The 19,804-nt window shown below is 39.4% G+C and overlaps 1 long non-coding RNA gene across 1 annotated transcript; it reads right to left on the bottom strand.

Moving 5' to 3' along the window:
* Nucleotides 1–6,463: 6,463 nt before the first annotated feature.
* LOC122564664 lies at nt 6,464–18,265 on the bottom strand. Its single transcript, XR_006315960.1, has 3 exons — nt 18,238–18,265; nt 17,381–17,557; nt 6,464–8,367 (listed from the first exon to the last, which is right to left on the bottom strand). It is a non-coding gene; the product is annotated as an uncharacterized LOC122564664 (long non-coding RNA).
* Nucleotides 18,266–19,804: the final 1,539 nt, after the last annotated feature.

Here is a 19,804-nt window from a genome sequence, read left to right as displayed (position 1 = left end):
CTGAGGTCATGTTGCAGTTTTATAAGACTCTGGTGCAGCCTCATCTGGAGTATTGTGTGCAGTTTTGGTCGCCATACTATAGGAAGGATGTGGTGGCACTGGAACGGGTGCAGAGGAGGTTTACCAGGATGTTGCCTGGTATGATAGGAAGATCGTAAGAGGAAAGGCTGAGGCACTTGGGGTTGTTTTCATTGGAGAAAAGAAGGTTTAGGGGTGACTTGATAGAGGTGTACAAGATGATTAGGGGTTTAGATAGGGTTGACCGTGAGAACCTTTTTCCATGTATGGAGTCAGCTATTACGAGGGGGCATAGCTTTAAATTAAGGGGTGGTAGGTATAGGACAGATGTTAGGGGTAGGTTCTTTACTCAGCGAGTCGTGAGTTCATGGAGCAGCAGTGGTGGACTCTCCCTCTTTATGGGCATTTAAGCGGGCATTGGATAGGCATATGGAGGATAGTGGGCTAGTGTAGGTTAGGTGGGCTTGGATCGGCACAACATCGAGGGCCAAAGGGTCTTTACTGCGCTGTATTCTTCTATGAATCTATGAATGAGGAAAGTGTGTCCAGCAGGCTAAGATAAAAGGTAGGGAGGAGGAACTTGGGGGAGGGGAGTTGGAGATGCGATAGGTGAAGGAGTGGTTGGGTTGGTTAGTCCGGGTGTCCCAGAGGTGTTCTCTGAAACGTTCCGCAAGTAGGCGGCCTGTCTCCCCAATATAGAGGAGGCCACATCGGGTGCAGTGGATACAATAAATGATGTGTGTGGAGGTGCAGGTGAATTTGTGGCGGATATGGAAGGATCCCTTGGGGCCTTGGAGGGAAGTAAGGGGGGAGGTATGGGCGCAAGTTTTGCATTTCTTGCAGTTGCAGGGGAAGGTGCCGGGAGTGGAGGTTGGGTTGATGGGGTGTGTGGACCTGATGAGGGAGTCACGGAGGGAGTGGTCTTTTCGGAACGCTGATAGGGGAGGGGAGGGAAATATATCCCTGGTGGTGGGATATATTTCCCTTCCCACCACCAGGGATATATTTCCCTCCCCTCCCCTATCAGCATTCCGAACAGACCACTCCCTCCGTGACTCCCTCGTCAGGTCCACACACCCCACCAACCCAACCTCCACTCCCGGCACCTTCCCCTGCAACCGCAAGAAATGCAAAACCTGGCCCACACCTCACCCCTCACATCCCTCCAAGGCCCCAAGGGATACTTCCATATCCGCCACAAATTCACCTGCACCTCCACACACATCATTTATTGCAACCACTGCACCCGATGTGGCCTCCTCTATATTGGGGAGACAGGCCGCCTACTTGCGGAACGTTTCAGAGAACACCTCTGGGACACCCGGACAAACCAACCCAACCACCTCGTGGCTCAACACTTCAACTTCTCCTCCCATTCCACCAAGGACATGCAGGTCCTTGGACTCCTCCATCGCCAGACCCATAGCAACACGATGGTTGGAGGAAGAGCGCCTCATCTTCTGCCTAGTTACCCTCCAACCACAAGGGATGAACTCAGATTTCTCCAGTTTCCTCATTTTCCCCTCTCGCCACCTTGTCTCAGTCAAATCCCTCGAACTCAGCACCGCCTTCCTAACCTGCAATCTTCTTCCTGACCTCTCCGCCCCCACCCCCACTCCGGCCTATCACCCTCACCTTGACCTCCTTCCACCTATCGCATCTCCAATGCCCTCCCCCAAGTCCCTCCTCCCTACCTTTTATCTTAGCCTGCTGGACACACTTTCCTCATTCCTGAACAAGGGCTCATGCCCGAAACGTCAATTCTCCTGCTCCTTGGATGCTGCCTGACCTGCTGTGCTTTTCCAGCAACACATTTTCAGCCACAATTTGTTTTCAGTCTGGTTGTTTTATGATTACTGTTATAGGTACTAGCTCTCTTCTGGCAGAGATTCATTAGAAATTGTGATTTAAAAGTAATTAGAAATAAAGAAAATTTCAAATACTGAATAAAAGATATGAGAAAGTTAATCAAGCCCTGGTTCATTATCAATACATTGTATTTCCATTTTCACATGATTTCAAAACACAACTAATTAGGTGTAATGTATGTAATGTCATAGAAAATTGTCTTAAGGATAAATGTTTGGATAAATATTTTGAATTGTTTATATCTAATTAAACAGTCAAATATCATGCACTATGCAACAAAGGCCCTTCTTTTAGTACAATTTATTTCTGGTAGACATAGTGTAGATGACTTTTTTATAACTCCATTCTGAGATTATCTTCTTGTATCATATGGATCTCCATGTAAGATTGTTGACAGCACAAATACATGCAATTGTTATGGAGAAAATAATTGCATAGGTGGAACTAACTGTTACATTATAATGTTTTAGCTGCATGACTCTTTCTCAATAATAGGCCATCATGTGATCAGTGAAATTTACTGTGAAAAATAATCCATTGTAGATGAAGAACATTAATTCTGATTTAATTCTGTTGAATAGCTTTGGGTTTCAAAGACACAGCTATGTCCTAAATAGGTTTAGTTTTGGAACTTAAAGCCTATAATAGGTACATACATTACTATATAATTTAGTTCTGTAAATTTTAGTTCTGGTTATTTTGGTTTTTTTTGTATTTTACTTTACTTTGCAATACTGTTTTGTTGCCCAATACTGGTATACTTTAGTACAGTAAGAAGGCTTCACTTTCTAATGATCTGGTATGATCTTATAGAACTATTGTAAATATGTGATTCCTATTTCTCTGGAGAACAAATGATGTTTTTCCAAAGTGATTTTTAAATTAACCAGTAGTTCTTTTAACTTTAACTAGTTCTTGTAGCTCTCCAGAATATATAGAAGTAGGCAAAAGTGAGTACTGCAGATGCTGGAGATCAGAGTCAAGATTAGAATGGTCAGGCATCTGAGGAGCAGGAAAATTGACATTTCAGGCAAAGATGTATCAATCAGACATTTGAGATGATATTAATCATTATGATGTGACATCATATTTTTTTTAATGATGAACCCCAGTAACATTTCTTCTGAGATGTTCAACTGAACAATTAATTCTGATTTTTAATACAATTGAAAATAATTTAAATCTTTAATGAAGGGATTTTCTCTTCTGAAGTACACAACCTGTAACATTTTTCAATACAACTTACAACATTGAGTTGTTTTCAAATCAATTTGAAATAGGTGAAAGCTGTAAAAATGCTTTTTAAAAAAGCATGTTTCATTAAGTTACTTGAAATGACACATTTGGTTCGAGTTTTTAAGAAAATATCACTGACCAGTAATGGCAAAAAAAAGAACAAAAGATGAATGTAGTCTTGAGCAGAACCTCTGCATTTGGTCATTGCTAAATGACATGGAAATTCATGATGATCACTCTGCCCAGATTTTTAAAAAATGTTAGATTGCCCAATGCTTATATCCCTCACCTTAATAAGCATGTCATAGTTGGTTGTCCTGCTAAGAGGGATAAATGAAGACAGAAAAAGAAAATTCCTTTTCATGAGGGTGATGTATGGTGTGTTAACCATACCAAGGAGTTGGTCTGCTGCCAATTTCTCAGGAATTGTCACTATCACTTAGGAAGGAAGTAAGGAAATGCACTGCTGTCACAATGACTGAAACCAAAGTTGCCTGGAAAATAATCCAATCAGTTCTTTTAGATTCATATATGGCTTATATTTGGCAGAAGCTCAGTATGTAAGAGAAAGATGCCTGCATCTTCAGGAATCATTTTTTGTTGGTTTTGAAAGTTTATTTCTAATGGTCTCAGTTTATTTGTGGCCTGATAGCTGAATGATGTGTGTTGTTATGAGTTCACATCCAACTATACACTTCATTGTTAGTGATTTAAAAAAAAATACAAACAGAGCTATTTCCAATACCTAATTCACTCATCCTTCTCAATTCACGTCCTTCAATAAATACTTCTCATCTCTCTCTTAAACATATCGGGTGTCCATTCCTTATTTGTTCCAATTAATTTTTTTTCTCCCCACGAAGTTATGTAGCTAATAATATATTCTATCTTATACTCATTATTGTCTTGCTGTTGTCTGTATCCAAAATCAGTCAAAATGTGCTTGGCACTTAACCCAAAGTGAAGATAGCCAATTTCTGCCTGTAGGATTGAGTTTATTTTAAAAGTATTAATTATTGTTTTGTCTGTTGTGGTCAAACAAGTGAGGAATTTCATTATATTTTGTTCAGTTGAAATCAGTAGTATACAATAGTGTCTGTGTGTTAAGTGGAAGGTAGGATATGCCTGGAAATTAAAATAAACAAATGCTGAAAGACATTCACTTGTGTATCTTTGTTATCACAGAACTCAGGGACGCAGGTTTAATTCCACCATGGCAGATGGAGAGGATTTGAATTCAATAAAAATCTGGAATTAAGTGTCTAATGATGATCATGAAACCATTATCAATTGTGAGAAAAACCCATTTGGTTTACTAATATTCTTTAGGGAAGTCAAATCTGCCATCCTTACCTGGTCCAGCAGATCACAGCAATGTGGTTGGCTCTGAACTGCTGTCTGGACAATTAGGGATGGGAAATAAATGCTGGCCTCGGCCAGTGACTCCCACAGTCAGGAAAAGAATTTTAAAAATTAGATCAATTTGAAAAAAACACAGTTCTGGGTTTCAACGATACACCTATATCCTAAATTGGTTTAGTTTTGGAACTTAATGCCTATAATAGGTACATATATTACTATATAATTTAGTTCTGTAAGTTTGTTATGGTTATTTTGGTTTTTTATATTTTATTTTATTTTGCAATACAATTTTGTTGCCCAGTAATGACATACTTTAGTACGGTAAGAAGGCTTCATTTTCTAATGATCTTATTAGAATTATTGTAAATATGTGACTCCTATTTCTGTGGAGAAGAAATTATGTTTCTTCAGTGATTTTTAAAAAATTAACAAATAGTTCTTTTAACTTTAATTAGTTCTTGCAACTCTCCAGAGTATTTAGATGTATCAATCAGACATTTGAGATGATATTAATGTGACATCACATTTTTTTAAGGAAATGCAAAGTGCTTTGGTGGTGACTTCCTAGCTTACTAAGTTTTTTATTTTCTACGAATAGAAAAAAGCTGTAAGGAAAAGAATAAGGAACCAGTCAGGAGATGTTACGAAGTGATACAGATATGATCACCACCTTTAAAAAATGAATCACAAATTGGATACTTAATGAGTGGTGAACCCATGAGTAACATTCTTTCTGATCTGTTCAACTGTGTGATCACTGGGTCTACACATGACCAGTGTGCCAAAACATTGTGTTCTGCTTGTAGAAGCTTCTGCCATGGATGTACCACAGAGTTCCATGCAGTAGAAAATAATATATAACAGGGAAGGTTGAAAATGAATTCTTCATGCATTTGTAAGCCAATAAAAGTTCAGGTTGCTTCTGACCATACACAGGAGGTAGTATCTAGCAAGGGTTAACAAGCATTAAGAAGATAAGAGAAGACCTTCAGTCAAAAGACTCAAATAAGAGACATACACCCAGTCAGCTAGAAGTCATGAGTTGATGTTCCAATGCGAATCAACTAAAAACCTTACAACAAAACATCATTATTTTGTACTTATTATAATAACAATAAATTCTGTGAAAATTGCGAAAACATTCATGCACCTGGAAAGGTCTGTGAACTAGTTAGGACAGAAATATTTTTTGGATCTCCCAAAATTAACTCAGTCAATAATTGGAATTGATTGAGATTTTACATTAAGATTAAATTGCAAACTCTACACTTTCTTAAAAGCTGTTATGTCTATACGTTTTTTTTAGTTCTGATGATGGGTGATTGACTTTAAAAGTTCGTTGTTTTGCTCTCCAAAGATGCTGCCTGAATTGCTGAGATTTTGCAGCAAGTTGTTTTTATTGCAGTATTTGTTTCTTTTTCTTGCAAAGGTTTCTTCCCTTACTCCTATTTCAGAGGTTTCTTCTTTTTGACACCTTGGTGCAGTATAGTTGTATGGCTGTCAATCATCTATCAGTATCTTGCCAAATGGTCATTATAGATACATGCCATTAATAGTGTGTCTGCAGATTATTCACTATTTAGAACATCGCAAGGGAGACCATTCCAATTCACTTGGAAAAAGTAAATTCCTGAATTTGCTGATTTCCCCTGCCTGACTTAGCAGCACCGAAACTAACCGTAGAGCATGTACTGGTTCTGCTGCTGAGGTTAACTAAATCCTTCTCTGCACATTTCATCTACTCAATGAACCACAGTGGATACACTCACTGAATTACCATGGGAAAGCAATATCAAAATTATATTATCATTTAATACAATTTCTGTAGATCAGTAATAAATTGTATCATGCAATCTTTCTCAAAATGTCTTTCTTTCTCTATTTTGTTTCTCATCCCTATATTTTTCAACCTAACATGTCTATAACATTTTTAAAATGCTGATAAAGGGTGATTGACGTAGAATGTTGGCTGTTTCTCTCTCCACCAATGCTACCTGATTTGCTGAGATTTGCAGCACTGTCTGTTTTTAATTGTTTTAAATGGAGCTGACAGAGTCATCTAGTGGATAAAGTATATGCTGCAAGTTAAACATCAACTGAACAAACTTGGAGACAAAAGAAATTCCATTAAATCATAACTTTTTTTATTTTTAATATCTACTTATGGATTTTGCTGGTCACATTATAAGTTACTTACAATAACTAGGAAGAAACTGAAATTCTGTGGATGTTCTGCCAAATCTCCTATGAAAACTTGGTGCTTTGTACACAGTGAGTAATTTCCTGAATTTAGAGCAAATTGCCTAATAACAGAAATTATGCTTTATCAGATTTCTCCATATGCCTTAGTTCTCCATATCCCTCTGACCTTGGGATATGCCTAAAATAAAACTAGCTATCTCTTTTTAGCTTGGTATAGTGGTTGTTCTTTTAAGTATATACAATTTTTAAAAATGCAGCCCAGATTAGAGAACCAAGCTCATTTCAATACAGTACTGTCAATTCCATTACTAAAGAAGAATAATTTAAACTTGAAAAATAACGTGTTATGATCATTGACAAAACCGCTAAGTTTAAGTTACTGTTTGTCCACTGAAAATAAGAAAAGAAACTGATCTCTAGCTGAAGTGTGAAATCTCAGGTACTTAGTAAGAGATTAAAGCCACAAGACTCCACAGTTTTGAACAAACAAAATGAACGTGACCATATCAAGTTAGATTCTTATTCTTAGGCAGTTCCTTGGGATTATCTAATGTTAAATTTGCACACAACACCAGTGACGGGAACAGCGGTGACTGAAGTGGTGAGTGGCTGGAATGTTTATATTTTACAAGTTCCCTACACTATTTGAGTGTGACCTTCCCCTGGCTCTATTGGAAACACTCAAAATGCTTGGCACACCTTCATTGAGCTGCTTCTCCAGTTTGAGTAGTCTTGCACTAGAGATTCCCATGAATCAGTAAGTATACTGCCTTTTCAGAAAAGTTTTAGGGTTATCCTTGAATGAAGACCTACTCAACACAGCTAATTGACCATACCAGTGCCTCAGTACTGAGCATGTTGGACTGAGAGAGGACACTGTTATTGGAGTGCTCATCCTGCCAGTGGATTTGCAGGCTTATGCAGAAGCATCATTGGTGGTATTTCTCAAAGGATTTGAGGTATCTGCTGTACATTGTCTATGTGTCCAATGCATGAAGAAAGCTGGTTTCCCTGTAGATCATGAGCTTGGAGTTGAGGTTGAGGTCTTTGTCATCCCACATACTGTTCTTCAGACAGCCCAAGGCAACACTGTCACAATGGAGACAATGTTGAATTTAAGTATTGATGTCTACCTTCTCTGAGAGGAGGCTCCCAAAGTATGGGAATTGGTCCATGTTGTCCAGAGGCTCACAGTTGATCTTAATGTTCAGGAAAAATGTTTTACAGAGGGAGAAGGCTGGCAGAAGACTTATCTTCCAGATGCTTAGTTTAAGACTCATTGTTTCATATGCCTCTGTGAATGCATCACTAAAAGTTTGGAAATTTGCCTTTTTGAGTGTGCACATGTGCAAGCACCATTTGCAACTGCAACTCAACAACAGAGGTTGGAGTGGTCTTGATTCTAGATTGGAGATGCCGTAGTTTGAATTATGTTCTGTTCATCCTGGAGATTAGCCCAACACCAGTGGAAGCTTCAGGGACCATGTGGCAAGGAAATTGGAGAAGAACATTGGTGCAATAGTACAATCTTGCTTTGTCCAAGTTTGCTTTGTCCACACATTGGGTCTGTGGTGGATCTGTTGGTGGGGATCATGGCATTCATATCATCGGGCAAAGGAGGAGGATGGTGATAAATTTCTGTAAGCAATTCAATTTGAGGAGGATGTTCAGAGCTTTAAACTGTAACAAAAAAGTGCAAAAGATAATCAAGAAAGCTAATGGAATGCTGGCCTAGTATCAAGAAGACTGGAATGCAAGGATGCAGAGGTAATGCTGCAGGTATACAAAATGTTGGTGAGACTCCAGAGTTATAAGGCATGGAAACAGACCCTTTGGTCCAACTCATCTGCGCCAACAGTCTAACCTCGTCCCATTGCCAGCATTTGGCCCGTATCCCTCTAAATCATTCCTATTCATATACCTATCCATATGCCTTTTAATGTGGTAAATTGTACCCACCTCCATGACTTCCTTTGTAGCTCATTCCATGCACGCACCACCCTCTGCACGAAGAAGTTACTCCTTAGTTCATTTTTAAATATTTTCCCTCCCACTTTAAACCTATATCCTCTAGTTTGGACACCCCCACTCTAGGAAAAAAAGACCTGGCTATTCATCCTATCCATGCCCTTCATGATTTTATAAACCTCTATAACATCACTCCTCAGTACTGAGAGCAGATCTGGACACCACACCTTAGGAAGGATATATTGGCCTTGGAGGAGTTCAACAAAGGTTTACAACAATGATACTTAGACTTCAAAATTTAAGTTATGAGGAGAGTTTATACAAATTAGGCCTGTTTTATCTAGAATTGAGAATATAATGGGGTGATCTGACCAAGATATTAACAGAAAAAAACAGGGTAGGTAAAGATTAACTATTTCTACGAGTTGGGGATCCTAAAATGTGGGCACTTAGTCAGAGAATTAAGGCCAGACGTTCAGGAAAGATGATAGGATACACTTCTGCACACAAACAGTGATAGATGTTTGGAACTTTCTTCCATAAATGACAGTTGATATTTGATAGGTTGTTAATTTTAAATCTGAAATACTTTTTTTGTTCAGCAAATGTATTAAGGGATATCAGCCAAAGGTGAGTACTGTATATGGAGATGGACCACAGATCAGCCATGATCTCAGTGAATGGCGGAACAGGCTTGAGGGACGGAATGGCTTACTTCTGTTCTGAAATTCCTGTGGACAACTGGAACATTGAAGGAATTGTTCCCAAAGGTGCCAGACTACTCTGTGGGAACTTCGATGGCTATATGAGTAGAATCAATGTGCCAATGCTTCTGAGGAAATTCAACTATGGCTCTGAAGTCAAATGCTGCTTTGGCCTTACTGATCTGATTGGTTTAACTTGATTAATTGTCCTCGCCAACCCAACATGGCCACTGACATCTTTCTTTCAGGAGCAAAGAGCTGTCAAGTGAGAAATGTTACATGAATCTCCAGATTATCATTTGCATGAACCAGAGGAGAAAAAAATAAATAACAGTGCCATTTTTAAGGCTACACATATGTGTGTGCGCCATTTCCATTGGCATCAACATATTTACCATCACTATCTTCTTAGAGATATATTCTTCCTAAATAATTAGCACTCGGACAACTCTACAAACCTGAGCCTCTGATGTGTACAGTGGTTCCTTCTGCAACTGTGAAGTTTCCATCTGCACCCTCATTCAAATTCAATGAAAAAGATGCTTGAACTCCCCAAGCTGCAGCAAAATCACAACATATGGCTGCATCCCTCATATCTGTGCAACCGCCTCACCAAAGAAGTTAAAGTCTTGCGGTAGTTGATCTCCCCAGGGCTGTCGCTGTCAAACGAAACTTGTAATGCTTTAAAATCACTGGAGGCTTGGGGCCCTTTGAGTCGCTCTGCAATCTGTGAATGTTTTGTTATCTTAAGAGATGATTGCTGAGGTTGGGGGTCATATGACCTGCTAGACCAATCAGGGACAGAGTGTGAAATCTGGACGATACATGTGGGAACTTGCCCAGCAGTTGGGTTGGGGAGTGAGGCATGTAAAGTCTATGAATAATGCTCAGTAAATAAGTGTTATTAGTTGTATTAAATCATTGTGTTAATAAGTTAATTGGTAGAGACAAACTTTGAAGGTTTTGCATTTGTAACAAAGTCAAGGCCTGCAAATTAGATTGTGAGAAAAAGTCCAAATGCAAAAGTTGCAGAACAATTTCAGACGAGTCCAGTCTGTGAAGAAGGGAACAGTCAAATGTGTCTTTTCGGAAAATTAGAGCCATTCAACCTAATGGAAGAAGTTTTGGTACAACATGTAGAAACTTAAAACTCTTTCTCAGTGCAAATGAAATATAATGGGAGGAGAAACAGTGATTTTGTTAACTGCATGTGGACATAGATATACAGTTAAACTCCCAGGCTGCTCTTGATACCAAAACATTCACAGAGATTATAGAGTTACTCAAAGAGCATCATCACCCCAAGCTTCCAGTGATTTTTCAGCATTACAAGTTTAATTCAATTGGGACAGCCCTGAGGATATCATCGTCGACTTCGTGGTGAGGTTTTAGGAGATTGAAGAACATTGCAATTTTGGGTCTGTGTGAAATGACATGCTAAGATATGTTTTAGTATGTGGCATTAATAATGAAGCCACACAAAAGAAGCTTTTGGAAAATTTGACAAGGTCACTGGAGATTGTTTTAGCCATGAGGAGTGTGGAGAACAGTACCGAGGAGTTACAAAATGCTCTGACCAGCACAGTCCACCAGTTAAGGGAGGAAACCGCAAGCAGTATTAGTACCCAGAGTGAAGGTGCTGGCCCGACAAGGAAACTAATATGAGTATGGTAAAAGCAAGAAGGTACAGAAGATTCAACCAACAGTCTTGGATAGGCCCTGAGTGCGCAGAGTATTTCAGATGTTTGTGGAAGCCCAACTCTTGACCTGTGCAAATTTCAGAAAGCTAAATGCTTCAGATGCTGAATAAAAGGACATTTGAGGCCTAAGTATAAGTTTAAACAGACCCTGCCTAGCACTAATAAGACAAACAGTACAGCACCAGTGTACCATGCAGGAAATGTCTTTAGATGGAGTGGAAATTTATGTCCCTCAGCGAAAATAACTTCTCAGTGGCTGGTATTCCATCACCAATCACCTTTTATTTACAAATGCACAGCCTTTGCCAAAAACACTACCTCTCACTGAGTCAGGCATTCAGGACCTAATATTCCTGACATTCACCCTTTTAGGTCAGCCAGGTTTCCTTGACGGGACAAGATTAACAGCCATAATCAGGGAACTCATTCTATGATGTCCAGCTAGCTGATCTCGTTAAGGTGAATACCAAGGGTCTTTTCCCTAGGGTGAGGAAGTTCAAAACTATTGAGCATATTTTTAAGGTGAGAGGAGAAAGATTTAAAAAGTACTTGATGGGGAAATTTAGTCAGACCTCATTTGGATATTGTGCGCAGTTTTAAGCCCCAAATCTCCAGAAGGATGTACTGGCCCTTGAGCGTGTTCAGAGAAGGTTCGTGAGAATGATCCAAGGAATGAAAAGCTTAACATATGAGGAATATTTGAGGACTCTGCGTCTATACTCGATGGAGTTTAGAAGGATGAGGGGGGATCTAATTGAAATATACAGAATACTGATTGCCTGGACAGAGTAGATGTTGGGAAGATGTTTCCATTGGTAGGGGAGACTAGCACCTGAGGGCATAGCCTTAGAGTAAAGGGAAGACCTTTTAGAATGGAAATAAGGAGAAATGTTTTCATAGAATATAGAACGTTACAGCGCAGTGCAGGCCTTTCAGCCCTCGATGTTGCGCTGACCTGTGAAATTAATCTAATACCCATCTAACCTATACTGTTCCATTATTATACATATGTATGTCCAATGCCCATTTAAATTCTCTTAATGTCGGTGAGTCTATTACTGTTGCAGGCAGGTCGTTCCATGCCCCTACTACTCTGAGTAAAGAAACTACCCCTGATATCTATCCTAAATCTATAACCTCTCAATTTAAAGCTATGTCCCCTCGTGTTAGCCTTCACCATCCGAGGAAAAAGGTTCTCACTGGTCACCCTATTTAACCCTCTTGACTATCTTGTACGTCTCAATTAAGTCACCTCTTAACCTTCTTCTCTCCAACAAAAACAGCCTCAGTTCCCTCAGCCTTTCCTCATAAGCCCTTCCTTCCATACCAGGCAACATCCTAGTAAATCTCTTCTGAACCCTTTCCGAAGCTTCCACATCCCTCTTATAATGCAGTGACCAGAACTGTATACAATACTCCTGGTGTGGCCTTACCAGTGTCTTGTACAGCTGAAGCATGACCTTGTGGATCCAAAACTGAATTCCCCTACCAATAAACACCAACACACCATATGCCTACTTAACAACCCCCCATCAACTTAGATGGCAACTTTTAGGGATTTATGCACCTGGATACCAAGATCTCTCTGTTCAACTACGCTGCCAAAAATTTTTACCAATAGCCCTGTACTCTGCATTCCTGTTACTTCTTCCGAAGTAAACTACCTCACACTTTTCCACATTAAATTCCATTTGCCACTTCTCAGCCCAGCTCTGCATCTTATCTATGTCCCTCTGTAACCTGCAACATCCCTCTGCACTGTCCACAACTCTGCCTACATTTGTGTCATTCACAAATTTACTAACCCATCCTTCTACGCCCACATCCAGATCATTTATAAAAATGACAAACAGCAGTCGCCCCAAAACAGATCCTTGCGGCACACACTGGTAATTGAGCTCCAGGATGAACATTTCCCATCAACCACCACCCTCTGTCTTCTTTCAGCGAGCCACTTTCTGATCTAAACCGCTAAATCACCTTCAATCCCGTATTTTGTGCAATAGCCTACCATGTGGAACCTTATCAAAAATCTTACTGAAATCCATATACACCACATCAACTACTTTACCTTCATCCACCTGTTTTGTCACCTTCGCAAAGAACTCAATAAGGTTAGTGAGGCACGACCTACACTTCTCAAAACCGTATTGACTGTCCCTAATCAAATTATTCCTTTCCAGACGATTATTAATCCTATTTCTTATAACCTTTTCCAACACCTTACCCACAACAGGAGTAAGGCTCACTGGCCTATAATTACCAGGATTGTCTCAACTCCCTTTTTAAACAAGGGAACAATATTTGCTATCCTCCAGTCTTCTGGCGCTATTCGTGTCGACAATGATGACATAAAGACCAAAGCCAAAGGCTCTGCAATCTCCTCCCTGGCTTCCCAGACAGCCTGAGAATAAATCCCATCTAGCGCTGGGGTCTTATCTGTTTTCAGGTTTCCAAAATTGCTAAAACCTCCTCTTTGTCAACTGCAATTCCATCTAATCTAGTAGCCTGTATTTCTGTATTCTCACTAACATTGCCCTTTTCCAGTGTGAATACTGACGAAAAGTATTCATTAAGCGCTTTCCCTATGTCCTCAGATTCTACACACAACTTCCCACTACTATCTTTGATTGGCTCTAATCTTACTCGAGTCATTCTTTTATTTCTGATATACTTATAGAAGGTCTTAGGGTTTTCCTTGATCCTATCCACCAACTACTTCTCATGTCCCCTTCACCAGACTGTGGTGAATCTATGGAATTTATTGCCACAGAAGGCTGTAGAGGCCAGGTCATTCAGTATATTTAAGACTGGGATGGATCAGGTCTTGAGTATCAAGGGTTATGGTGAGAAAGCAGGAGAATATGGTTGAAAAACATAATTGAATGGTGAAGCAGAGTTGCTGGGCTGAATGACCTAATTTCTGCTCCTATGTCTTATGGTTAACTTTTATTTTACACAGAATGTGTTCATATATGGAATATACTGCCAGAGGAATTGTTGGATTAGATTAGATTACATTAGATTACATTACAGTGTGGAAACAGGCCCTTCGGCCCAACAAGTCCACACCGACCCGCCGAAGCGCAACCCACCCATTCCCCTACATTTACCCCTGACCTAACACTACGGGCAATTTAGCATGGCCAATTCACCTGACCTGCACATTTTTCCACTGTGCCGCCCATGCTGGTGCAATCATACATTTAAAAAACATTTGGATAAGTATATGGATAGGAAAAGTCAATATAGGAAATATGGGCCAAACGCAGGCAAGTGGGACTAGCTTAGTTTAGGAACATGGTCAGTGTGGACGACTTGCATAGTCTGTTTTCATGCTGCATGACACAAAGACTCTATGGCTGCATCAGCAGTGTAAAAGTGACCAAAGTGATTTGGATCAGAATGATGTTATTGATAAATAAAAAAGCGTTACAGATAGAAGTGGACCCCGAGGCTGTAGGAGAGCAAATCTATTGGTATTATGAATTAGTGTTCCATTCCACGGTTAAAGAGGTCCCAAGGTTGTGATTTACACATGAAAGAAGTGAAACTATCACTGTATTCTAACAGATGAAAGGCTTAACAGACAATCAATTATTCAATGTATAATTTCAGTTACATCACACTGCAAATTTTTGCTATAAATTCTGTGTTACAATCAAGCCCTCCACTATCACCTGATGAAGGAGCGTCACTCCGAAAGCTAGTGTGCTTCCAATTAAACTTGTTGGACTATAACCTGGTGTTGTGCGATTTTTAACTAAGGTTAAAGAGTATTGGGACCAGGCTGATGAAAGAACAGGGGACGTCATAGAGATAAGAGATACAACAGTGGCTCCAAGGAGCGACCAACAGCAATCTGCTCAGCTGCCTTTACAGATTTTAATGGGGTGTGACTGGCTCCAAGATATCAAATTAAATTGGCTGAAGATTTTCAGCAAAGTTGGGGCAGGGAGATTGCACAAGATCTTAAGTACCAAGGTGTTTTCCAGAACGAACTGGGTAAAATAAAACGAGTAAAGGTAAAAAATCATGTGTACTTTAACTGAGTTCTTAACAATGCTCTGTGCAGTTGTAGCAAGACTTCTCGACTTTTGTACTCCATTTCCCTTGCAATAAAAGGACAATATTCTATTTGCTTACCTATTTCTTGATATACCTATATGTTGTCTTTTTATAATTCATGGAAAAGGTCAATAATATCTATCCATACTTCAGCATCCCACATCTCTCCTTTCATGATATTCTGCACATTTAACTCTTCCTGTCAAAATAAACAACCTCACATTTTCTCACGTTACATTCAACCTGCCAAATCTTTGCCCCTTTGCATAACCTATTTACATTCCTATTCAGACTCTGTATCCTTGCCTATTTATCTTTGTATTGTAAGAAATTTAGCGAAAGTACAGACAGTTTCTGCATCCCAGTCATTAATATAGATCAAAATAGTTGATCCCTCTGACATATCAGTCATTAGTTTGAATGCAACCGATTAATTCCCAATCACTGTTTCCTGTAAGTTAACTAGGCTTTTAAGGCTGGCTTGAAGAAGCAACTGTCTGCATTGACTAGGTTCCTACTATCAAATTCAGCTCTCGCAATCATTTTTTTACTACTCCTTCCATCATTTTCCCAATCCGTTTATCCATCTCCTTTCACACTGTAGTTTTATCTCTCTCTCTCTCTCTGCCTGTCTTTTCCTACTCTGTCTCCTTTCCAAAGAAAGCTCTTGCGTAACGTTTCTGAGTTCTCTGGTGCCAATTGGATCCCAATGTCAGATAACACAGAATGATGCACATGAAATAATGTGAAAATAGAAGTGCCAACATAATGTGAAAAAGCAACCTTAAAAGTAAAATATTCAAACAAAATATATTAAGTGGAATCATTTAAAATGAGGACTACCTGTAGGTTCTGGGGAGTATTGCCGAACGAAGAGACTTTGGAGTTCATCATTCACAGTCCCTTGAAAGTGGAGTCACAGGTAGATTGGATAGTGAAGAAGGCATTTGGTAGGCTTTCCTTCATTGGTCAGTGCATTGAGTATAGGAGTTGCAGCTGTATAGGATATTGGTTAGGCCAGTTTTGAAATGTGTGCAATTCTGGTCTCCCTACTATAGGAAGGATGTCATGAAACTTGAAAGGGTGCAGACAAGATGTTGCGAGGGTTGGAGCTCTCAGGAGCAGCTGAATAGGCTGGGGCTGCTTTCCCTGGAGCATCAGAGGCTGAGGGGTGACCTTATAGAAATTTATAAAATAATGAGGGTCATGAATAGGGTAAATAGACAATGTCTTTTTCCTGGGGGCAGTCCAAAACTAGAGGGCATAGGTTTAAGGTAAGAGGAGAAAGATTTAAAAGGGACCTGAGGGGCAATATTTTCATGCAGAGGGTGGTGCATGTATGATATAAGCTGCCAAAGGAAGTGGTAGAGGCTCGTAGAATGACAACATTTAAAAGGCATCTGGATGGGTATATGAACAGGAAAGGTTCAGAGGGACTTGGGCCAAATGCTGGCAAATGGGACTAGATTAATTTAGGATATCTGGACAGCATGGATAAGTTGAACCAAAGGGTTTGTTTCCATGCTGTACATCTCTATGACTGTATAAGAGTCACCACAAATATAATTTTACTGATACCATATCAAGAAATCTAAGACCAGGGCAAGAAACAAATATAGGATTGTTGTAGCAATGACTCTTAGAATAAGCACAAAACACTTGAATTGATGTATGGTCCTAACTCTGCATTGATGCTAATTAAAGTATTCAAGAATGTTGGCTATGGCTACTGAAAGGAAAAGTTCTTGGAAGGCACTATTTCAAATTTTAAATGTCAAAGTAATATGTAATTGTATGCAATTTTCATCCATTATGCATAAGGAGCCTGTTCCAGCATTCAATAAGATCAGAGCTGTTCTGTTTGTATTATGAATCCTACATTCCCTACTATGTTTGAAAACCTTTGACTCCTTTGCCTAACATTAATCTATCTTCCTATACCTTAAAAATATTCAATGACCCTACTTCCACAGCCTTCTCAGGCAAAGCACAACCCTTTGAGATAAAAAAAATCTTCTTGTAGGTCTTAAAAGGGCAAGCCCTAATTTTAAAAAATGCTCACCAATTTTTGACTCCCCTACAAGACAAAATACAATATCCATGTCCAACTTGTCAAGACCTTTTGGATCTTATACATTTCTCCAATATTTACTGTTTGCAAGAAAAATTTATCTTGTGGTGACCTATCAGTGCACAGAAATAAAGCAATAGTTGAATTGATAATGGTCCAATGCACTGCATAGTAGAACTGACCTGCGATATGAGTTTGTTATTGTCTTCTTTATGTTATGGTGCATTTGATTTCTTCATGGAGCATTGGAAAATGGTCCAAGAAACGAATCTATTCCATTGCAGGTTTTTCAGTACTCTTGCAGAATTCAGAACAGGTACTCCCTTTGAGACTGGCATAGATAATAATGTATAACGAATCTGGAGCAAGGAGCAGTAACATAAAATCAAGAACTGCAGGTGTTTGAAATCTGAAACAAAAGCAGAAATTGCTCGAGAAACACAGCAGATCTAGCAGCATCTGTGGAAAGAAAGCAGAGTTATAATTTTAAGCCAATGTGATTGCTGTTCAGGGTTTGAAAGAATCAGCAATAACTCTTTATGGAAGAAATTGTTTCTGCATTGAAAGGGACAAGGAGAAACTTGTAAAGGAAGTAAAAGCAACATGCTAATTAACCATCCCTGGAAAGAAGGCGTCGAAGCAACATGAACAAGCTGTGTCCTGGGACAGAGGAAGTAACAAGTGCTTGATAACTTGCTGCCTTGTGACAAATAGGCAATTAAAATTGCCTGCATAAGGAATGTCCTGAGGAGAAGGGGTTGATTGCAGGAAAGTTGTGTTTTGAACAGACTGTAAGTACCAAATGTAACTAGGAACAGGGAGGCTACTCCTGATAAGAAAGCAAGACATGATTACTCCAGAAGTATAGTCAAGGTTGTGGATGAAATAATCTAAAAAAAAAAATCAGATATTTCACAAAACAGAAAAATCCTATAAGATTTCAACTTCAGTAATAAAACTCTAGAAAACCTCACTGCACAAGGATCCAATTGACATTCAGAGACAGACACTGTTGGTTGAAATGATAGCTAAATTCTACCATTAATCAGGAGATTTGAAGATGCCGGTGTTGGACTGGGGTGTACAAAGTTAAAAATCACACAACACCAGGTTATAGTCCAACAGGTTTAATTGGAAGCACACTAGCTTTCAGAGCGTCACTCCTTCATCAGGTGATAGCACTATCACCTGATGAAGGAGCGACGCTCCGAAAGCGAGTGTGCTTCCAATTAAACCTGTTGGACTATAATCTGGTGTTTTGTGATTTTTAACCATTAATCAGGTAATAGTTAAGCTGAGTTGAGGCTTAACTTGCTAACTTGAGGGGTCTTAATTTGGTTGCTAAATGTAATAAAGTTTAAATAACTGATTCAATATTTGATTGTCTGTGAGATTTCTTATAAGTAATTGAATTAATGGCAGATTGTAGTAATTTACCAATGATCCTTCTTCAGAACAGTCCCCACTCCCACCTTCCCCACTCCTGGAACTTAACCCTCTCCCACCCATCCCAAACTCAGTTCTCACTCACTCCCCATTCCCGGACCCTGGTCCTCAGCCTCCATTTCCTGGATATGAGTTAGCTGCTCTCAGATCTTAGTCTCTCACTCTCCAGTGGCTTCCTCAATGCCAGCACCTACTTGCCCCTTGTTATCCCCAAATACCTCAGGAAAAATCACTCGGAGGAAGCCAAATCAGAGAAAAGACATCCCTGTAAATAGGAAGGAAATGGTGTGGAGCTTCTTATCCTATCACAGGTTGTTTCTCTCTCACACTTGTTGTTGATAGGTTTATTACTTTGGGGATATGGGGGGTTGGAGGAATGTCAGGGTGGATTCTCCTGCTATCCATGTATTTTGAGTGTTGGCTACAAATCCTATTGAATATAACAGCATATTTATTTGATCGGCTTGTGATTTTATGTCTAGTATGGAAACAATTCTTTATCTTAAGAACTGTTTTCTCCAAGGTGATCAATCTCAAGTTGTATTTGGCAAATCACTGAAACTATATCTGCCAGCTAGTATTATGCCTCTTGCCATTAATTCCTTGTGGGACTCTATTATTTTAAAACATTTCAATTCTGTAATATCTTGGAAGGTGCTTGGAAACCACTATCTGCATGTTCCCTCAGAGTCAGACAATATCCTGACTTAGAACTATGTCACCATTCCTTCACTGTTGCCAGGTCTCATTGCCATCATCTCAAGGGAAATTATTGATAGGCATTAAATGCTAACCTAGTCAGGGATTCCTGAACCCCATGAACATATGTATGAAAAAATGTTGGAGCAAAGGCAGAAAGGATGCTACCAAGTCAACCTCAGTACAACATATTGGCACAGTATTGCACTGGAAGAGTTTAGAGATAAGTGAAATTAATCATTTTAAATTTAAGGTGGTGAGGAACCTAGAGCCCATGGGCCATGAGTACAGGGGTGATGGACAAGTATGGCTTAGTGAGATAGTTTTGCAGAACAAGTTTACAAAGGGTTGAGAATGGAGTGTGTACAGGAAATGAATTCATTTATCAAGTCAGTCTGCAAATGACAAGAGGTGTTTTTGATTTTTAAAACAAATGGTTGTTTTATGCCAGATAGTTTGTA

The sequence above is a fragment of the Chiloscyllium plagiosum genome, chromosome 30 (genome assembly GCF_004010195.1).
Source record: "Chiloscyllium plagiosum isolate BGI_BamShark_2017 chromosome 30, ASM401019v2, whole genome shotgun sequence".
Classification (NCBI taxonomy): Eukaryota; Metazoa; Chordata; class Chondrichthyes; order Orectolobiformes; family Hemiscylliidae; genus Chiloscyllium; species Chiloscyllium plagiosum.
The sequence above is the reverse complement of the archived record's forward strand: the minus strand, read 5'-3'. Positions and strand labels throughout refer to the sequence as shown.